The 20,839-nt window shown below is 43.5% G+C and overlaps 1 protein-coding gene across 2 annotated transcripts in view; it reads right to left on the bottom strand.

Annotated features, from left to right (window-relative positions):
- MTUS2 (microtubule associated scaffold protein 2) overlaps positions 1 to 2,826 on the bottom strand; it is a 589,185-nt gene extending 586,359 nt beyond the window's left edge. Inside the window, exon 1 of one of the 2 annotated variants that reach the window (XM_047723045.1) lies at positions 2,770 to 2,826. The gene's annotated coding sequence lies outside the window, so the exon portion shown is untranslated. Of the gene's footprint in view, positions 1 to 2,433; positions 2,719 to 2,769 lie in introns of those variants that run through there. The other variant, XM_047723044.1, reaches the window with a different exon arrangement.
- Positions 2,827 to 20,839: the final 18,013 nt, after the last annotated feature.

Below are 20,839 nucleotides of genomic sequence, written 5' to 3'. Positions count from 1 at the left end.
AGAAAAGCCCCATTTGTGCAAAATCATGAGGCAAAGGTTTGGTTCTCCAGGTAACCAGCCCCCAGCCCTGGGTTATAGCACTTCTCTCTTTTTCAGGTCAACTACAACATTGGCCAGATTTCGGTTTTTGTCTTTGTATAAGACTGTAGATGGTTAAAATGAGAAAAAGCATTTTTATAAGTTAACTTAACATTCAAACATAATTGAGAGCCAGAACAGATTCTGAGTTTGCAGAGCATTACATTTATATGATGGGAGGTAGGGGGGCGGGGAAAGTGTCGTTCTTATTTAAAAAGCATCCAAAATGCAAATATAAAATTAGGTATGACCGTGTGAACACACTGCTCGTAGCCTTCCCAAGGGGCTCCAAAGAAGCCTGCATGAAGCTTAAGATTCATTAGCTTTCTGGTAAATCCGCCTCTACTGGGAGAAATAGAAGACTACAGTGGTTTATACCGCAGCATTAAAATCTCTAGAAAACCGCTAAGCATAACAGCATTCTATTACATCAGTCCTCTAGATGCTATTCTTATCTCTCTTTCACAAACCTCCATCCCTGCCGTTCCCACTAATTTGGCAGTAGCAATTCATTATAAAAGTACATGGGCTGGGGTTGTGCATCCTTCCCCTATTTGGGCTCTAACAATCTAGTACTGTGTCAATTATGTAATAGCCAAAACAGGGAGTCTCACAGAGTAGGAAAAGCATAGTTGTAGTTCTTACATAAGCCTTCATACACCATCCATAAGAACTGAATATTTGGAATTACATAAGGTAGACAGAAAACACTGAGTCAGCAGCCAGGTCTATTACCAACCTTAAAAACAATAAAAAGCTTTTTGCACTTCATTTACTAGTCTACATTAAGTTTTTAATTAGTTTTTTTTTTTTTTTGTAAGACTTGATTATCTTTTCGTGCACACAGAAGGAAAACCTTGACACTACTTCTCAACTTCATTCTTACCTTGGCGCAGGGAAATGTCCCACCTAGGACTTCTTTATGTATATTACATGAAATTATAGGTCCCTGACAAACAACGATTTCTGCAGGTTTAAAAAAATCATCGAGGAAGGCGTTTGGGTACAACATGAAAGCGTACATGCTATAATTCTTTCCAATACCATTTTCCTCTCCCCCAATTTTCAAACACTTTTTTTTTTTTTTAATTTACCTTATACCCCTGTAGCCACACGCTGGGCTACAAAGTGACAAATTAAAAGAGACAGTGCTACCCCATGGGTCTCAGCCCCGGCTGCACAGGAGAATCACCAAGAGAGCGAACATTACATATGCCTCAGCATCAACCCAAACCATGATATAGAAGTTGAAAACAGAAAGGAATACTGAGGTGGGGGCACTAGAGAGGGGTGCCTAGACATCAGAATTTCTGATGTTTTCTACTTTTATCTTCTTCTTCCCTGAAAAAAAAAAAGCCATAAATACGAGTAGAGATTTTATTGAGGGGGGGATCTTTAATAACTGAGAGCTTACAATTACTAAGTTTCCATCAGATACTAAAAGAAAATCATTCAATAGTTTGAAAGCCATAAAGGATATCTGTGGGATTTTTTTTTTCATCTTTATCAATCAGTAGTCAAAAATTTTCACCAAGTTTTTTAATAGCCTTTACAGAATCTATTTTACTTTTTAATGTTTGGCAATTCTGTCTAATAAGTTCAACGAAAAGGTCCTATATTATCTTAAAGGGTACCTCAAGCTAAGACCGTGCTTCTCTTCAAGCAAAGTTTTGGTCTCAAAATACAGTTCTGACTTATCTTCAACCCTTCTCCTCAGATGCTCTGGTAATCACTTTTATAACTTTGCCAATGAGCAAATATTTTTTAAAGCACTTACATAACAGAGAGTACAGGCGTCTTTGGTACCCTGCCAAGAGTACTTCTTTCCATGTTTGTATTTAAAATAGAATGGTAGTAACATCACTTGTGTGCCTGAAATTCCTTCTGTGCACAGGCTCAGAATGGAAAAAAAAAAAAAAAAAAAGAAAGAAAGAAAGAAAGAAAGAAAGAAAAATGGATGTAGCAAACCGCTTCACTGCTTTACCATCATAAAGCTCAGAGGAAATAACACATTCATACTAAATTAAGACGAAGACACAGAACAAATTATCCCAAGCTGGAGCTGGGGGGGAAGGACTCGACTCAACTAACCTACCACCCCTCCTGAAACAGAGGATGTTTAACCTGGCAGCGGCGAAGGCGCCCCATGAGCCGCAATACCTCCGCCCAAGCAAGTGATGTGGACAGGAAAGAAGTGCTAGGAGGACCGAAAAGCCGAATAAATACTGCGCTTGCCCTGAGCCCGGCTGCAATCGCTCCCTAACTCCGTGCACCTGCCTGCCGGCGCGATCCAGAAGACAGGATGGCCGACCCAGAACGACCCCCGCTGGACCGCGCGGGAGAGGATTCGCTCACCTGGGTGGAAAAGAGCCAAGAAAGATGTCCAAGGAGCCGCCACTGCCCTAAATGGGACTCTCATTCGGGACCCGGTTCCCACACGCTTCCTCCTCCTCCTCCGCCTCCTCCTCCTCCAGCTCGAGTTTTCTATTGACCGACAGGTCTGGACTCCCCGGACCGGCCACGGAGGTCCGAAAAGGGAGGGGACGCCCAACAAACTTGCCAAGAGGAGCCCGCGGAGGCGGCGCAGCCAGGGACGCCTCCGCACCTGCGGCGCTCCCGTCGGCGCAGTCACCCCGGCCGCCCACGCCCGCCGCGGCGCCCGCAGCGCCTGCTCCGCGCCCCCGCACTCACCTAGCGCAGGCACCGCCCAGGCCGCCGCCCCCGCTCCCGGCGCTCCGAGGCCACCGGCGCCCACGGCCCGGGCCCGCCGACAGCCCGCCCGGGCGCGCCCCGGCTTGGCTGCCGCGGCTGCCGCTCCTCGGGCCGCCTCGCCCGGACAAAGACGAGCGGTGGGGCGGGCGGCGGCGAAGTCCGAGCCTCGGAGCGCGGCGCTCAAGCCGGGCGCCTCGCTCGCAAGGTGCGGTCCGCGGTGACAGCCGCCGGGCGGCGAGCGGGCCCGCGCTGGAGGGCGGTGCGGGGCGGCAGAAGCGCGCACCCCCTCCCGGCCGCCCTGAGACGCACACGCCGGGGCCCGGGCACCTCCTCCCCGCCCGGCGCCCCGCCGAGCGCAGCCGCAGCGCCCTCTGCCGGCCGCCGGGCCTCCGTGCGTGCGCCGTCCCGCTCCAGCTCGAGGCAGGCCCCTGGGTCTGACGCCGTCCCAGAGCGTCCAGGCGGCCCCCACGGACGGAAGGAGTAAGACAGAGGGGTGGGGGACTGCGCAGGGGGCTTCGAAGAAAGAGGTCTGCTGGTTTTCTCTTAGGACGGAAGAGGGAGGATCTTCGAATTCTGTGTAGCTGGAGAAATTTGGGGTCAGCAGTGGGAAAAACCTGGAGGGCAGTACGAGTCCTGATTCACAAGAAGCCCGAAGTTCATCTTTAGAAACGGCTGCAGAAAAGACAGGCGTTTCCTTCTAGAATCAGGTTTTTCTGTGCCTGACACTGTTCCTGGGGTTCAAGAGAACTTGGCCACTCTTATGAATAAACATACTGACGTTTCAAAGAGCCTTCCAGTACTACCTGAAATGTTCCTCGTTTCCCTAAGTAGTGCACCTAGAAGGTTTGAAAAGGCAATCGAGATCGAGATCAGAGAACTTCTCCCTCTGGGGAGGGAGTGGAATAAACCGCAGTGGAATAAACATTTACCACTATGAAAATGAAACGGTGATGCTGGCCCTCGTACTATTTAGGCGGTAAGAGGAGGTCTTTTTCCAAACTACCATGCTAAGCAGTGTTTTATACAAGTTAACTCTTAAGCAGAACTACTTGGTGAAGGGAAATCATGAACTCGCACCTTTTTTCCACAGTCTTTTGAAATCATTCTATCAGATCTCCCTTTCCCTCTGGAATAATCTAGGACCGTTTTCATAGCTTTTCTTGTCACTGTTAGGTGTTAATAAACAGACTGGCTGGTATTAAAAAGTCCAGTCCAACGCAAATCAAAACTTAGTCTCACTCACTTAAACCTTCCTGCTTCCTCTCCCAGCAACCACCAGCTGGGCATGACCCAAGCTGAGAAGCCTGCATTGGGAAGGGAACATCTTCTTTGTTCTACATCCTTCCAGCCAGCTCTGTGAAGGCTGGTTCCACCAGGACGGCATGATAGGGAAACCCTCCAGGTCAGCTTTTGCTCTGGTGGCCCACCTCACACAGACCTTCTATGTCTTCTAGTCACTGTGCTCGTCAGGCTGACCTAGCTAGCTAGTTTCCACCATGCCCATGCTGACCCACAGAAAACATCTGGCATTTTTTTGCCCATCAGACTAGAAGTGCGGATCACTGCCCTGCAGTACACCCCCCTCTTTCTCTGGTGGTAAGCTCTGATGAGTCTCTCTCTGTGAAGATTCTAATGTATGATTCAAGCAGTCATCTCTGGGTTCATGCATGGTCCCGACCCCCAAATGAAACACACTAAGTTCTCCAATTAGTTCTCCAGGAGCATACCTTCTTTTGCATCAAGTGGCTGAGTACTTCCGCCTCGTCCCCCAACAGCAGCCTGTAATTCTCATTGCCAACTTTCGCCTGGATCACTGTCCCCTTTCCTTATATTTGGACCAAAAACAACAGAACCTATACGCAGTAAATCCTACAAGGATGGTCCGATGCCTCCATTTAAAATGTGGATTGTGCCTGCGAGGCTCAGTCAATTAAGCATCTGCCTTTAGCTCCTCATGATCTCCAGGTCCTGGGATGGAGCCCCACGTGGGACTCCCTGCTCAGTGAGGAGTCGGCTTATCCCTCTCCCTCTGCCCCTCCCCCCATCTGTGTTGGCCATGGAGGCACGACGCTCCTATATTCAGAGTATAGCTAACAGCCTTCGGCTATTATACCTTTTGCTCTACCAGAGCGCTCACGCCAAGGTCATACAACCCCCTGCATGGCTGAGCACGGTGGGAACACCAGCACCAGGCCATTTCTGCCCAATGGAAGACTGATCTAATGCGCAGCTTCTGTTCCAGAATCCCCATCACCCTGCCAAGGCTCTCTCGGGGTAGCACAACACTCTGAAGCTCCTCCCACCTAATCTTTCCCCCTTCTCTCTCTCCTGCATCTCCAGCCTTGCATGACAGTCTGAAGGCTGTCATCACTTATATGCTAACCTCTTCCTCCCTCCTGCACAACCCTAGACAGGTATTTTCTCAACATCTGTTCGCACTTCTACTCCTTCTTGGCATCTGTCCCCTCAGAGGTCCCAAACTGGGACAGTTCCCAGCAGTTTATTCCAAATAAGTCCCGTTTTAACATCTGGTTATGCTCACATTGAAGAACTGTGAAGGGGCGCCTGAGTGGCTCAGTCAGTTGGGTGGCTGATTCTTGGTTTCAGCTCAGGTCATGATCTCTGGGTCCTGGGATCAAGCCCTGTGTGGGGCTCCCTGCTCAGTGGAGAGTCTGCTTCTCTCCTGCTCCCTCTCCCTCCGCCCTTCCCCACCACATGTGCACGATGTCGCGCTCTCTCTCTCAAATAAATAAATATTTAAAACAAAAAAATCTGTGATCAGAAGAATAGACAGTTCTTTTGAGGAAAAAATATCATCAGCAGCTATCTTAGTATAGGTTTTTTTCTGCCCCTCCCCCAAAGAAGAACCTGATAGAAGGACTTGGATGCAGGGAGATTGTTCTGGTAAGTGAGCCAAGGAAGCAGGAGTGTCAACACTGAAACACTGAGATGGGGAAGTATGAGGAGTCAATTTGAAGGTGTCTCTTCAAGGCCACTGCTATATACAACAATGTTCAATATTAATGAAATCTCTAAAGTTTGCACAGTTCTCCAGGAGCGGTCACTCTAAAGACATGGGGCTGAGCATCTACCATCTGGCTCCTGTTCTCTGTGAATTGGAACTCTTTTGGGGGCTTTAACTCCCACACATGACCAGGCACCCAGGACGTCAGCAGCGGCCTTGAGGCAGAAATACAGAGTGACTCATGGCAGCATCTTGGAGGTGGGACACTGTCACCTTGAGTCCCAGTTCATAACTGGGGCCATCAGAACTATGGGTCAGGGTGGCCAAGGAGATGTGGGACAGGGCGTCATAAATGTCTGCTGTAGCGGGTCTCAGGAGTACTTTCCCACTGCCTTACCAGACTGGGGAGCATGTAGTTTAAACCAAAGGCAACTGCCTTGTGCAGTCCCAAATTACAAAAATGCCAGTGGGAAAAGACAGAGGAAGAAAGGGTAGAGTGGTGTCTGCAAATCATGAATGACACTTGGCCAGATACCGGTGTCTTAGTCTGTCCAGGCTACTATAACAAAAATACCAGACACTGGATAGCTTATATACAACACGCATTTCTTCCTCACAGTTCTGGAGGCTAGGGAGCTCAAGACCCAGTTGACAACAGATTGGATGTCTGGTGAGGGTCTGCTTTCTAGATAGTTGTCCTTTTGCTGTCACTTCACAGGACAGGAGGGTAAGGGAGCTCCCTGGAGTCTGTTTCATAAGGTCTCCCAGAATTCCTAAAAATGGAACCATTTGAGCTTGCAAGCTAGTACAAGCAGGCTCTAGCTCATCACTCTGTATGTGGTCCGGAGTTCTACCCTCATGACCTAACCACCTCCCAAGGGCTCCACCTCCAAATACAATTACATTGGGGGTTAGGTTTTAACACGTGAATGGAGGGGAACATGACCACAGTAACCGGTCTGCCATATGACAGGACATTATTAGGGGTCACTGCCTATAAGAAGGAAAAGGAACCAGGATTGGACAAGGAGAGTAATCGGATTATAACTCAAGCCCAACACAGCCTCCGCCAGACCCTGGGGGAGCTCTGGAGCTCCTGAGCACGAACTGGTCCATTTCTAGGAATTCTGTGAACCAGTTATTACACACAGCCATTATTAGAGATTAAATTATAGGGCGCTTGAATGGCTCAGTTGTTTAAGCCTCTGACTTAATTTCAGCTCAGGTCATGATATCAGGGACCTGAGATCCAGCCCCGCAGTGGGCTCTGTGCTGAGCCTGGAGCCTGCTTGGGATTCTCTCTCACCTCCTTCTGCCCCTCCCCACTCCACCCTCTCTCTCTCTCTCTGCCTCTCCTCTTAAAAAAAAAAAAAAAAAGAAAGAAAGAAAGAAAAGAAAAGGAAGAGAAGAGCAGAGAAAAGAAAAGAAAAAAAGAAAGAAAAGAAAAGAAAGGAAAAAAGAAAAAAGAAAAAAGAAATGAAATGAAATTATATAAACTTACAGGAGCACCTGGGTGGCTGAGTCAGTTAAGTGTCTACCTCCTGATTTTGGCTGGGATCATGAGATAGATCCCACACCAGGCTCCGTGCTCAGTGGGAAGTTGGCTTGTCCCTCTCCCTCTGCTGCCTCCCACCCCCATCCCCCGTTCATGCTCTATCTCTAAAATAAATAAATAACTTTTTAAAAAAAGATTAAAAAGTATCTAAACTTACAATTTTATATATAAAATATTAAAAGCAGAGTTAATAAATGCTCATCACTTCCATGACTTTGCCACCTGTATACCACTCCTGAGTTTACTTACATCTGTAGAGTGGCCGTGCTGGGCTGTGACAGTGGGCTCTTTTTCCAACTTTGCATTTAGTGGAGCTTGAAATCACTGAGGGGGACATTCACAGCACAGAAATCAGCAAACAAATCTGGGTTTCCCACATACCCCCAAGAAGCCAAGTGTTAAACATTGAAGAGCACGCTGCTGCATAAATGACAGGGTCAGAACTGTCCCGAGAGTAGGCTACCTGGTCGGACCTTCATGTCCCCACTTGCATAAGTCACTGAAGAAGGTGGGCTCTTGGACCAGAGGGCTCTGTGCAGGCACAGAGGGAGCCAACAGGAGGCTGGCACTCATGGCAGCCCCAGCAGCTGATGCAACAGGCCCCTCACGGAAGGTGATCCGGGGCCACCATCTCTGTATCCTCCACAACTGACATAATAAGGTCAATTAACCAACTTTCTTATTAATTTTAAGTACTTGCTAGCTTCTGTAGTTGCATCCATTTTGTTTCCAATGTTGTGTCAGTGTGCCTTTTTTTTCTTAGTTCACTCTGCCCAAGCTCAGCCTCCGTTTTGTCTTTTTCAAGACACCTTTTGACTTTGTTGATTCTACTGGATTTTATTTTAAAAATTGTATTAATTTCTGCTCTGATGATTACTACTTCCTCTGCTCTGTGTTCTCTGAGTTTATTCTCTTGCTCTTTTCCTAGCTTCTCAAGCTGAAAGCTTCGTTCTTTGATATTTTCAGTCTTTCCTTTTTCAAATAAATTCCCCACACATTTTTCTATGCGGTGCTTCTGAGATCAAGTTGTAAATTCTTAATTTCCACTTGCATTACTTTCTTGACCCTGAATTATTGAGAAGTGTCCTTTTACTTTCCAAATATATGAAGTTTTTCTAGATATCTTTTTCTTATTCATTGCTAACTGACTTGCATTGTGGTCAGAAAACATGTTCTCTTTGATACTGCCTCTTTGGAATCGATGTAGACCTGATTTGTAACCTTTCCATAAATATTTGGTGTTCTTCAGAAAAATGCCTAGTTTCTAATTTTTAGGTTCAGGGTTCTATGTGTGTTCACTGGGTCAAGCTCTTAAATTTTGGGTCCAGATATTTTCTATATTTTTCCAATATTTTGTCTCCAAGAGCTCTGAATCTCCAAGAGCTCTCAATCACTGAAGGGGAGTGTTAAAATCCCCTGCTATGATGTTGAATTTGTCCATTTCCCTTTACAATCCCATCAGCTGCTGCTTTACATATGCTAAAGCTATGTTATTAGGGACAAACAAGTTTCAAAACATTAGACAGCCCTAGTAAATCATAGATTTTAACAGTATGTAGTGGCTTTCTTTCTCCCTAATACTTTTTACCTTAAAATATATTTTTTCTGATATAAATAGTCTTCTGATGCAAATATTGCTATAGCAGCTTCCTCTGGATTAATAATAGCCATATATCTTTTTCTGTCTTTTAAACCTTTCTGTGTTGTTTTGGGTGTATTTCCTATAAATTTGCAATTTCTGGTTATTTCTAGTCAATCTGACAACATCTGTCTTTTTATTTGTAAATATACCTCATTTAAATAATTATTATGCAATTATATCATTATTTATATAATTGAAACTATTTCTGCCAAAAATTTGTGCTTTGCATTGATCTTGCTTTTCTTTTCTTTTTTTTTTTTTTCTTTCGTCTTTTTTTTTTCTGCCTCCTTAGATTGATAGAGGGAAATTTTGCATTGGTTTATATTTCCTGTTACAGAAATTATACACTCTATTTGTCTTCTTCCAGTAATTATCCTTAAACTTATAACATGTATAGCTAACTGGAAATTCTAATTTTTTAAAAGATTTTATTTATTTATTTGACAGACAGAGATCATAAGTAGACAGAGAGGCAGTCAGAGAGAGAGGAGGGGAAGCAGGCTCCCCGCTGAGCAGAGAGCCCGATGCGGGGCTCGAATCATGACCTGAACCAAAGATAGAGGCTTTAACCCATTGAGCCACCCAGGCGCCCCTGGAAATTCTAATTTTTTTACATCTCTGTGCTTCTCCTGAACAATAAAGGACTTTTGAGCACTTAAACTCCATTTATTCCCTGTCCATATGATATCATGCAATATTTCAGAGGATTTTTTACAATGCAAATTAGACAATATTATTATTATTTTATAGTTAGAGTTTGCTTACCAGTCCCTCTCGAATCTCAGGTCTTCCTTCTGGGATCAATTTCCTTCTTTCTGGAGCACATCACCAAGAAATCCTTTGCGAATGCTTACTGGCAATAAACACTTCGCAGTCTGGTTTCCTAAAGACATCTTCATCTCATTTCCATCATTGCACAGTTGTTATCCATGTCTAGGATTCTAGGTTAACAATTACCTTCTCTCTGGGCTTCTGTTGCTGCTATAGGGAAACCGGCTATCCCTCCAGATGTTACTCCTTTGAACATGACCTATCTTCTCTCCATCTACTTTTAACATCTTCCCATCATCTTTGTTGTTCTGTTGCTTCTTTATGTCTAGGTGTTGCTTTTGTATTATTCCTCTTGTTTGTGATTCACTGTATCTCCTGCATGTACGAATTCTTGTCTTTTACTGATTTTGGAAAACTCCACAATACTATCTTCTAATATGATTTTCCCTTTTCTGTCCTTCTGGAATTCCAACTGAATGCATATTATACTTTCTTATTCTAGCATCTCTTAGTCTGTTTTTCTTACTACCCATTTCTTTTCCTCTCCGCTGTCTCTTGTCAATTCTTTACAATTCCCTCAAACCTCTACTCCAGTTTGCCAATTTCTTATCAGTAGTGTCTGTTCATTAGTTTCATTCTTTAAAATTTTCTTAGTGGTCTCTTTGATTCTTTTTCATTTCTTAATGTTTCTGTTTACATTTCTTCAAATCCTAGTCAGTTCTTTTTTAAATGTGTGTGTTTATTTTATAATCTTTTATTATTTTCTCATATTTTCAATTCTCTGCTTATTTTTAGTACACCTGTTAAGAATATGTCAATATTTTTTTTACATTTGATTATTCCAAGACCTGAAGTCCTCAGGGGTCTAATAATATTATTTGCTACTTCTGCTCATTCTCACTGATTGTGGGTGATTTCCTCCTATATTTGATAATTTTTTATTTATAAATTGTATTTGCTTTCCTTCTGGATTTCTTTTATTGTTGGGTGGGTCTTTGTACAATGAGGTAGCCCTCGGACACTTTATGCAAGTGGTCTTAGCTCCAGCATCTCCTCCTGTCTGAAAAAAAACCTACACTACCCATTCCAAAGGAGTCCAAACCCTAGTTTGCAGACAGCCTACTCACTTGCTTCTCACTGAGTACGTGCTTACCATTCTGGCTTCGGTCTCTCTTTTTCCCTGAGTCCTTGGTCTATTTCTCTTACTCTCTTATGAGCTTAACTGTGCACTAAATTATATTATTACAGCCAAGTTCTCCTAAACACAGGACATGAGAGTCTTATGCACAGGGAAGTGATGCCAGGGGACAGCAACAAAGAGACCAAGGAAGGAAGAAAACCAACATTAAAGCCCATTATTAGACAATATCAACAATACCAACAACAACAAAATTGCTCATAGAACAGATTGTGGTTGCCAGGGGTAGATGGTGGTGGGGCAGGGGAAATGAGGAAAGGGATCAAAAGTTACAAACTTCCAGTCATAAAATAAATTAGTCCTGGGCATGTAATGCATAGCATGGTGACTATAGTCAATAATACTGTATTGCATATTTGAAAGCTGTTAAGAGAGTAGATCTTAAAAGTTCTCATCACAAGAAAAATAAGTTGTGTAACTATGTGGTGATGGATGTTGGTAGACTTATTGTGGAGATCATTTCACAATAAACACAAGTATTGAATTTTTTCAAAGGTTTTATTTATTTTTTTGACAGAGAGACAGCAAGAGAGGGAACACAAGCAGGGGGAGTGGGAGAGGGAGAAGCAGGCTTCCCGCTGAGCATGGAGCCCCATGCAGTACTCAATCCCAGGACCCTGGGATCATGACCTGAGCCAAAGGCAGACACTTAACAACTGAGCCACCCACAAATATTGAATTTTAAAAGACTCATTACAGAGTGAGTCACTGCCCCAGAGGACTTATGTTCAATCTTTCTGGGTTGTTATAGAATGCATCTGAGTTATGTTTCGTGGCACCACTCATATCTCAAATGCTTTCCATTAAGTTCAGTCTATCACAGAATTCCCTTCATGGTGGTGGTCAGTAGTAATCTCTATGATGACTTAATACAAGTCAGTTAGTGGAACAATCTATGGTCTCTTCTGTTGCACCCATTTCCTAGAAGGTCACTGATAATTAGCATCTTTGTCCTCCAATTCCTATTCCAGATTTTCTTTACCCCTGCTGGGACTTTGACAAGGCTAGGTTGCTTAGATGGTAGGGTAACCCTGACCTTCCTCCCTAAAGGGCCTGACCCTTAGTTTGTTCTGCCTGTGTGAAGCCATGACTGCTCAAGTTGCCCACTTGCTGTTATTGCTGGGCATGGATGCACCGAAGGATGCCCAGTGAATCTCCTGCATCCCAGGCATACTCCCTTGTGCCCCCACTGGGCAGCAACAGTTCTAGTTCCTCTTGATAAACATGATCAGCATCTCCTTCCCTTGACTGCTGGTCCACTGCCATGGGAATCTCAAAGTGACAAGACAGTAGTTGTAGCTTCAAGTACAGTGGCACCATTGCAGTGAATCAGAGCCTCTAATCCTGCAAAGTTCAAGGTTTCACAGGAAGCACAAATGATGAGTGGGTCATGGGGAGTGTTGGTAAGAGGGTCTAATTCTACTTTTACCATGTGGTTCCTGGACCAATGCGCTCTGGCTAGTGATCACGTACTACCACCCATAAACCAATCATTTAGCACATGTACCACTGTGAAAAACTACAAAATAAATCTTTGTGTGTGGGAGTGTGTGTGTATGTCTGTATGTGTAAGCTATTTTTCTGTCCTGGCTGAGCTGAAAGCTGACTTTGGAAACCAGTCTGGGGCAGCAGAGAGATGGTGTGAGTGGATCTTAAGGAGCCTAGCATAATTCTGTGAGGCCTTTGCCCTAGGTGACATTTTTACTGGCAATCAAGTAAGCAGAAACTTCTGTCCTCCAGCAAGAGTGAGGGGGCTGCTTCTACCAATCCAGATGGTTCCAGGAAGTCTGGAGATTGAAAAGACAATCATGCAAATATCTCTATCTGTGATCCCAGACCACACTTGTTTCTCAACAGTGTCTACCTTACATGAGAGGCCAGTTGAGGCTATGCCTTTAGTTTCCTCGGTCACTCTGCCACAATGTTCATAGTTATTTTTGCTCCAAACTGCTAAACACATCGCCCATGCTTATCGACTGGAGGACAGAATCCTAATTGTTTTGGTGCTACTGCATGCCAGGATTGTCATTCTCAATTTAGACTAGCAATAGAGTCCTTATTATATATATATATCATATATATATATAGCTCTCTGATGAAATAGTGACCCAGCCCAAATCCCATCCTAAGGATCTGCTCATTTCTAGAATTGCATGGATACCCTGAAAGCAGAGCCTGGGGGAGGCGGGGAGGGAAGCTTGTGTCCAGAGAGTTTACTGGGTAAGTGATTCTAAGAATGAGTTATATGGAGGAGAACTGTAGAACACAAAAGGAGAGGAAACTAATAATGAATGCATTACTGAGTTGGCCAAAAGGTGAATAGTATTAGATCTTGCCAAATCTTTCTAAAGAATCTTTTATGGAATGTATCTCAGAAATGTCCTCCTGGAAGAAGGATTTTATTGATTGACTGGATGGTTTGATTGGCTTCCATTGATTTGTTGGCTTCCATTTCCTTTTGGCCAAAGGTGGTCCCATGGGTTTTAACTCACCCGCTCTTCCAGAGTACACATGTGTGAGAGATGTGATGTTCCTATAGGTACCCAGGCCATGATGTGGGCTGTTCCTTCAGGGAGGAAAACAAGAAATGCCCAGGGCAGAACCAAGGTGAGGTAGTGTCTGGTTGTATTGAAGTAGAGCTGGTCTAAGCCTCGTGAAGTTGGTTACTGCAATAGCAGCTGGAGCAAATGGTGAGACCAAGAGGATCCATGGAGGTCCACAGCAGATATCAAATCTATATTTCACAGCAGTTTTAAATGTCTGAGCCAGTCCTACCATATATCTGGAAGGGGGAAAATCCAACTTATCTCTGTGAATGCATCTATGGAGGGATCTAGAGAATTTCCACACTGTGATGGGAAAAGCACTGAATGTGTCAAAAATCTGAAGGTGTTGTATCCAGTCCAATGTTGACTATGCAACCTAAGCAGGTCACTTAGCTTCCGGGTGCCCGTTTCTCCATCTAAAAAGGGGAATAACAACACATGCACAATCCCCTTACAGCCTAAGAATCAAAGAGATTATGAGCACAAAAACATTTTATACTTTGCAAAGTGCACTATAATAGCAATATAATTTATGATGAGTATAAATATTAAGGCTTATTCTTGGTGGCCTGATTGATCCCTGCACCCATCCCCCAAAACCATAACTATGCTGAGTCCTGGATTTTCAATAAGAAGAAATTGACATAGGATAAATGCTTGAGAGAAGGAAAGAAAAAATAATAAAGCAACTATGACGGTATTCCTTAAAATGAAGCAGATATGTTGCAGTGGTGTACTCTGTCACATAAAATGTAACCAGGGGCCAGGATGTGGGAAAATTGGAACCTCGGGCACTGTTGGTGAGAATGTAAAATGCAGCAGCTGCTCTAGAAAATAGTATGGTAGTTCCTCAAAAAAAAAAAAAAAAAAGAATTACCATATGATTTACCATATGATTCAGCAATGCTCCTTCCAGGGATATACCCAAAGAATTGAAAGCAGAGACTGGAAGAGGTATTTGTACACCCCTGTTCATAGCAACAAGATTCAAAGTAGCAAAAAGGTAAAAACAAACAAACAAACAAAAAAATCCCAAGGCTGAATTGACAAATGAATAAACAAAATGTAGTACATACATATCATAGAGTAGTATTCAGGCCTTTAAAAAGGAAGGAGTTTCTGATACATGCCATAGCATGGGAAAACCTGGAAAATATTATAAGTAAAAGAAATAGGTCGCAAAAGGACCAATACTGTATACCACTTACAGGAGGCACCTGGAATAGTCAGACTCACAGGGACAGAGAGTAGAAAGGTGGCGGCCAGGGGCTGGGGTGGGGAAATGAGGTGTTGTTATTTAATGGGGACAGAGTTTCAGTTTTGCAAGATGAAAAGAATTCCGGAGGTGGATGGTAGTGATGGTCGAATAACAAGGTGAATGTACTTAGTGCCATAAAACTGTACACTTAAAAATGGTTATGATGGCAAATTCTATGTTATGTATACTTTGCCACCTTTTTTTAATGTAACCAATGAATAGAAGAAGCAAAGGGATGGTTTTCATAACAAGAGCACGCACTGCATCAAGAATCAGGGGGATCCTCCCTGCCTCCTTCCCAGGCCAGGTGATCTAAGGTCTGCTAGGCATTGGGGCCTGGTCCTGCGTTAGGCGTAGGCTGCGCGTGCAGATCCTGCCCCATCAGGGACAGGGAGCCCTACCTTCCATTCTGAACATGGCCTCCAGCTCCTAGGCCAGTGGACCGCACAAAGCCTAAGGGCAGGCTTCCCATCACTCCTGGTCGTCACGCAAGAGACTCTGGACCTCCCGGCTGCTCCTCATCCCTCCGCCACCTGTTCTGCAATTCCAGCCTGGCTCTGGGAAGAATGGAAAAGCTTTCACTCAGAGCTTGGGAAACAGAGCTGGAGACTAGAGGCAGACTTCTCAGTCTTCTAACAGTCTCCTGCAATTGGCCTTAACTGTCCATCTTTCTCTTCCTTAGCATGGTTCATTCATCCTGGCTACAGTTTATAAACACTTATCAACACCACCTCCCGTCGGTATAGATCCCCTAGTTGGCCGCCATTCTCGAAACCTGCTTTGATTCACACTTGGCTGTAACATCCAAGAGTCCAAAGACTTCTCACTTCCTTCTAAAAATCTGATTAGACTTTACACTCCTGCAGGTAATAGCCTAAAAGACAGGGCACAACTGGGTTGACTGGGTTTTGCTCCAACTACGCACCTTCTCTTCTTGTGTTTTCCCTGAGAGTCTGTTTGTCCTCCAATCTGAGACTGCTCAAATGATACAAATGGGACAAAAATAGTAATTTCTGTCCCTAGACTCAAGAGAAATTCCCCCCAGGCAGTTATATTTGGAATGGCTAAAACAGCAGTAAAAGAAGAATGGTTGCGATCCTGTTAATGCTATGTGGATTTCTAAAGCATTATGAGTCTCTTGAGGATCTGGAGAGAATAAGCAACTTCATGATCTTGAGCACTCCCCTCCAAAAACACATCATTCCATTTTCTCAGGTGTTCTTTAACGTCTTCCAGTAAGCTCTTACAATATTCTGAATATGGATCTCGAACACCTTTTGCTAGAGTTATTCTTCACATGGCATGTCACCCATTGCCTCCAAAACATTGCCTCCTCCTCTTCCTGGGCACAGAGCTGTCCAACGAGTCTGTTCAATCCGGAGTAATGGTGCAGCTTCCAGGTAGCTCCTGCTTAAAGAAACATTGCTTATCCCAGACTCAGCTTTTCTTCAGGTTGTACTGACCACAACAGTGATGTGGGACTCGGCCCAGCTTTGATCATTCAGACAAGTACACGCCTCTCTGGAAGGACCTGACAACGAAGTAGAAGGACCGTAGATCTCTAGGTGACCTGTTGCATCAGTGCTGTCCCACTAGCCTAGATGAGCCTCACATAAAAACCTCTCTTATTAAACCATGCTATTTGGGTATTTATTATGGTGTGCTATCTTTCTTATACATTGTTAGATTCTGTTTAGAATATTTTATTTAGGATTTTTACATCTACACTTAAAAATGAGAACTGTAATTTCCCTTCATTCTAGTGTTCTTTTCTTGTTTTGACGCCATTGAATACATTAAGACTGTTTCCACTCTTCCCATCCTCTGGAAGAATTTACATCAGATAGAATGATCTGTTTCTGGAAAATTTAGTTGAACTCATCTTTAAAATCATCTGGATCTCATGTTGCTCTTGTTGGGCAGAATTTTTACTATCGAGTAATTGGATTTATTTAATATTTTTCTTGTTAATAAATAAAAAGTGCTATTTCAATGCAGTTTTAATTCCTGTTTTTTATGTTACTCAAGAGGTTGATCATCTTCTTGTATTTTGTTAATTGTAGGTTTCCTATTTCATGGTTTACCAGTTCATTGCCTTTTCCCATTGTGATCATTTAGATTAATTTTACTTTCCCTCTCACTGTGGATAGAATACCATTCCCTACCCCAACGATGTTGTGCTTGGCCATATGACTTGCTTTGCCCAACACAGCGTTAGCGGACATGACATAAGCAAAAGGCTTTATGGCTCAATTGGGAGAGCATGCAACTCTTGATCTCAGGATCATGAGTTTGAGTCCCATGTTGGGTGTAGAGATAACTAAAAAACTAAAATAAATAAACTCCCAAAAATAAAAATTAAAAAAAATTACAGGATGAAATGTAAAACTTAAAAGGGGGCTTGGTGTTAATAAAAACAGAAGATGTAAAAAACAACAACAACAACAACAACAACAAAACAAGGACTCAATTTCAAAAGGTTTTAACTGTGCTTGCTCAGACTGGCTAATAATCTTGCACTTTTATCATCATCATCAGAACCAGCCCTGAGAAATCATTGATCTTAGAGTGATGACAGACACTTGGAATAGACCTGTACCCCTACAGCATCCTGGAGCCAAACCCCATGAACTTGCACCCTGAAGCAGAGGCACCTAGCCCCGTCCAACCTAAACCAGTCAAACCAGAGTCTGACTTAGGCTAGCAGACTTATGTGAGAATAACTGTATCATTAGCCGCTGAGTTTTAAGGAGATTTGTTATGTGGTGTTATTGCAGTAACAGCTGACTGACACATCTATTTATTGGGATGTCAGAGAATCTCTTACCAATTTTCTGTAATTATTACCTTATATATCTTTATATACAGTTATAATTAACTTTATATAATTACTAGTTTAACGCTATAACTATTCCCCCTGTGTTTGGTATTTTGAGGGTGTTTCTTTATTTTACATAAGGAAACTCTCATTTTTAATTAAATTTGTACATCTTTTCCTCTGCTGGCTTATACTACTTTTGAACCTAAACAGTCTTTCCCAATTCCGAGATTTAATAAATAATCAATTCCATTTTCTGTTCTTCTAAAACTTAAAAGATACGTAATTCTGTAATCTATCTGGAATTAGTGAGGTATATTAATCATTCCTAGATCCTCTTGGTTTTTTTTCCCCTGAGTTCAATGGAATGTATCTGAGAGTCCTAAAATTAATCCTATTTCTAGTTGGAAAAAATGTTCAAATTGAAAACTCATTAAGATTATAACACAGTCACCCTTTCAGCTAACACATTGGTTTTTGCCTTAAATTTTTAATTAAATTAGCATGCCAATTTAACGACTCCAATTACTCTGTGCTTAACCAAGCTGAAATTAAGCTTTCATTTGCTGTTCAATCCCTCTAGACAATTTAAATTCACCACAATGTTCTAATAATCCACATCTCTGTTCCTTACTAACTAAAATAATTTAACGTCTTCCCCAAAATTTTTACTAGTAAATCTTGGTTGACTGATCAACAGACTGGAAGATTGTACGGCGTGACACGAACATGACAGTGGGCTGCCCGTTTGATTAGCTTCTTGTCTCTTTCCTTTCTCAGTTAGGCCACAACCAAGACTTAATTCATTCAAAATCTTGTACCAGGTCATTCTGTATCTCTCATTCTAGGTAGTTCTTAGAGGGCCCAAATACCACCACCTAAGAGATAGGAAAGTGGGAATAAAATACATTACCCCAGTTTCTAAACAAAGTTATTCCAGCAATGTGATAAGACAAAGAGCACTGAATTAGGGCTAAGAGGACTCGGGGGTCTAAATCCAGTTCTTCTCCTGCACACCCAGTTTGGGGCTGGTCACTTCATTCCTCGGGGCTGTAATGTTGCTCTCTGTAACTTGTAACATGCCATCGCATTACACAATCGTTACGTCCTTCCTGGTAGTCTACTGCAAAACTAATCAGGAGTAGAGTCATTTCTTAGGCAGTCACGTTGCATAGCAATGGACACGGGGCTTTGGAGTCAGACAGATCTGGCACAGAGCCCAAACTGTCAGTTAGTAGGTTAACAATCTTGGGTAGGTTATTGAACCCCATGGATGCTCAGTTTTCTGTGGGAAGTAGAATGCCTCTCTTGCAAAGTTGCTGCAAACTTTAAATGAGAGGAGTCAGATGGAATTTGTGCTACAGTGTTGCATGTAAGAGTCTAGATGAGGCCCTCACCTGTGTTAATGACACCCAGCCTTACACACAGGACACAGAGGGTGACCAGCTTTCTTTTATGCTCCACATACATATCTCCCTCCCCCCCTTACACACACACACACACACACACACACACACACACACACACACAGTAAAATAACTGAAGACAACAGGGGTCCACCAATTTCAACAGCGTTCTTTCTTAAGGTTTTGGTACCATCATTGCCAAAAAGACAGTCTATCTTAGAAGCGGTGATTTAATAGCTAAATATTAAATTGTTGGTGTATTGCAAACATTAAGGAAATACTCCCTAGGTAATTCTCCCTATATCCAATGAAATGAAAAACTGCCAGATATGCCAAACTTGGAAATTGGAGTGATTCGGTTCTTTAAATTCTGAAAAATGGTACTATTAATGTGTAGGTCCATTCCAATATTTTTTAATTGTAAGGAATATTTCATACACAGTAAGTTATATTACGTGATGGCACAATAAAACAGAATCACCCACGGTTCAAAATGTGGTTTCTGCTGTACTTCACATCACACACCAGGAAATTAAAGTTTTGTGATAGCTCCTTTCTAAACGAAACTCACCTACCTACAAGGCATCTCACTTAGGAACTGGCTATTCAAACCTACAACAGCCTTCAAAAGCCCGGAGGGAGAACATCAATGATTATTTCAATTGCAGTTTTGAAGGGGTTTTGAATCTCTGGATTGGGAAGCATTTTCTTCAAGATTTTGAGGTAGAGGTAATGCCTAGTTTGCCCAGCAGAGGACAGCAGGACCCACAGGAACGCTGCAAGATGTTCACTGGGTTTTAAAACAAGGTCCTAGCCTAGCGGGATGACACTGTTCCTGACCAAGGAGGGCACCAGGGGTCACTGCAAAATGAAAATAGGGATCCTTTGTTCAAAGACCAAGAAGAAAGCTTTTCTTTCTTCTGTAGTCTCTCTACCTGTCATGTGTTTTGTTATTTAGTATCAGCTCCCTCAGGCCTGGGGATCTTCCCGCCCTTACCCCAACCTGTGACAGGCAGAGGGTGCGGTCTGACCCCTACTGGCCCTTCTACCACCGGACTTGACCCCAGGTGAGGATAGCTGGGTGACCCAGCACTCAGTCTAGGGGCAAGAGGCAGCAAGAGGTAGAACCCCACATGAACAGAGGCTCTAAGCCTCTGGCACAGGTACCACTGGCCCGTGGGACTTTGCTCAAAGACCACAAACACAAAGGTAAAACTATTTAGCATTTCAAGATGACTACCAGGGAGCCTTAAAGCCAAGTGGGGGCCCCTTTGGAGTGTGTGGCCCTGTGGGACTGCCCTGGTCTGGGGCACCATCCACTCTCTGAGTCCAGCCAATGCTAACAACCTAGGAACCCCTAACTCCAGAGTGTGCTGTTACCTGTGTGCTTTCCAGCAAAGGGGCAACAGCTCCCCCATGATCCTTCCACCATCAGAACAGAAACCACCACTACTGCTCAATCTCTTGGTCTCTTCATTCCAGCCCCACTGGTCTCCTTAATGTTTCTTGAACACCCCAAGCTTCCTCTCAGAAACCTTTGTCCTTAACTTCCACTCTCCCCTCCCCACAGACTGCTCTTGCCCCAGACTGGGGACACCCTCCCCACTTCATGCAGAATTCAATTCAGATGTCACCTTATCAGGGAAGGCTTCCCAGCTAAAAGAGCAATCCCCTTCCCCAGCTGGGTCTGATCGATTAACCAACTTTATTTTTCCTTAGAGCACTGTCATCAATACCTGATGTATTATATATTGTCCGACTGGAATGTCCCCAGGAACAGGATTTTTGTGGGATTTTTGGTCCACGACTGTATCTCCAGCTGCCAGCACAGTGCCCCCCATATGCATAGACACTCAAATATTGAAATGAGAATAAATGTCTTGACAACCC

Source organism: Lutra lutra, chromosome 3 (genome assembly GCF_902655055.1).
Source record: "Lutra lutra chromosome 3, mLutLut1.2, whole genome shotgun sequence".
NCBI classification, from domain to species: domain Eukaryota; kingdom Metazoa; phylum Chordata; class Mammalia; order Carnivora; family Mustelidae; genus Lutra; species Lutra lutra.
Note: the sequence above shows the minus strand (reverse complement) of the source record. Positions and strands in the feature narration are given on the sequence as shown.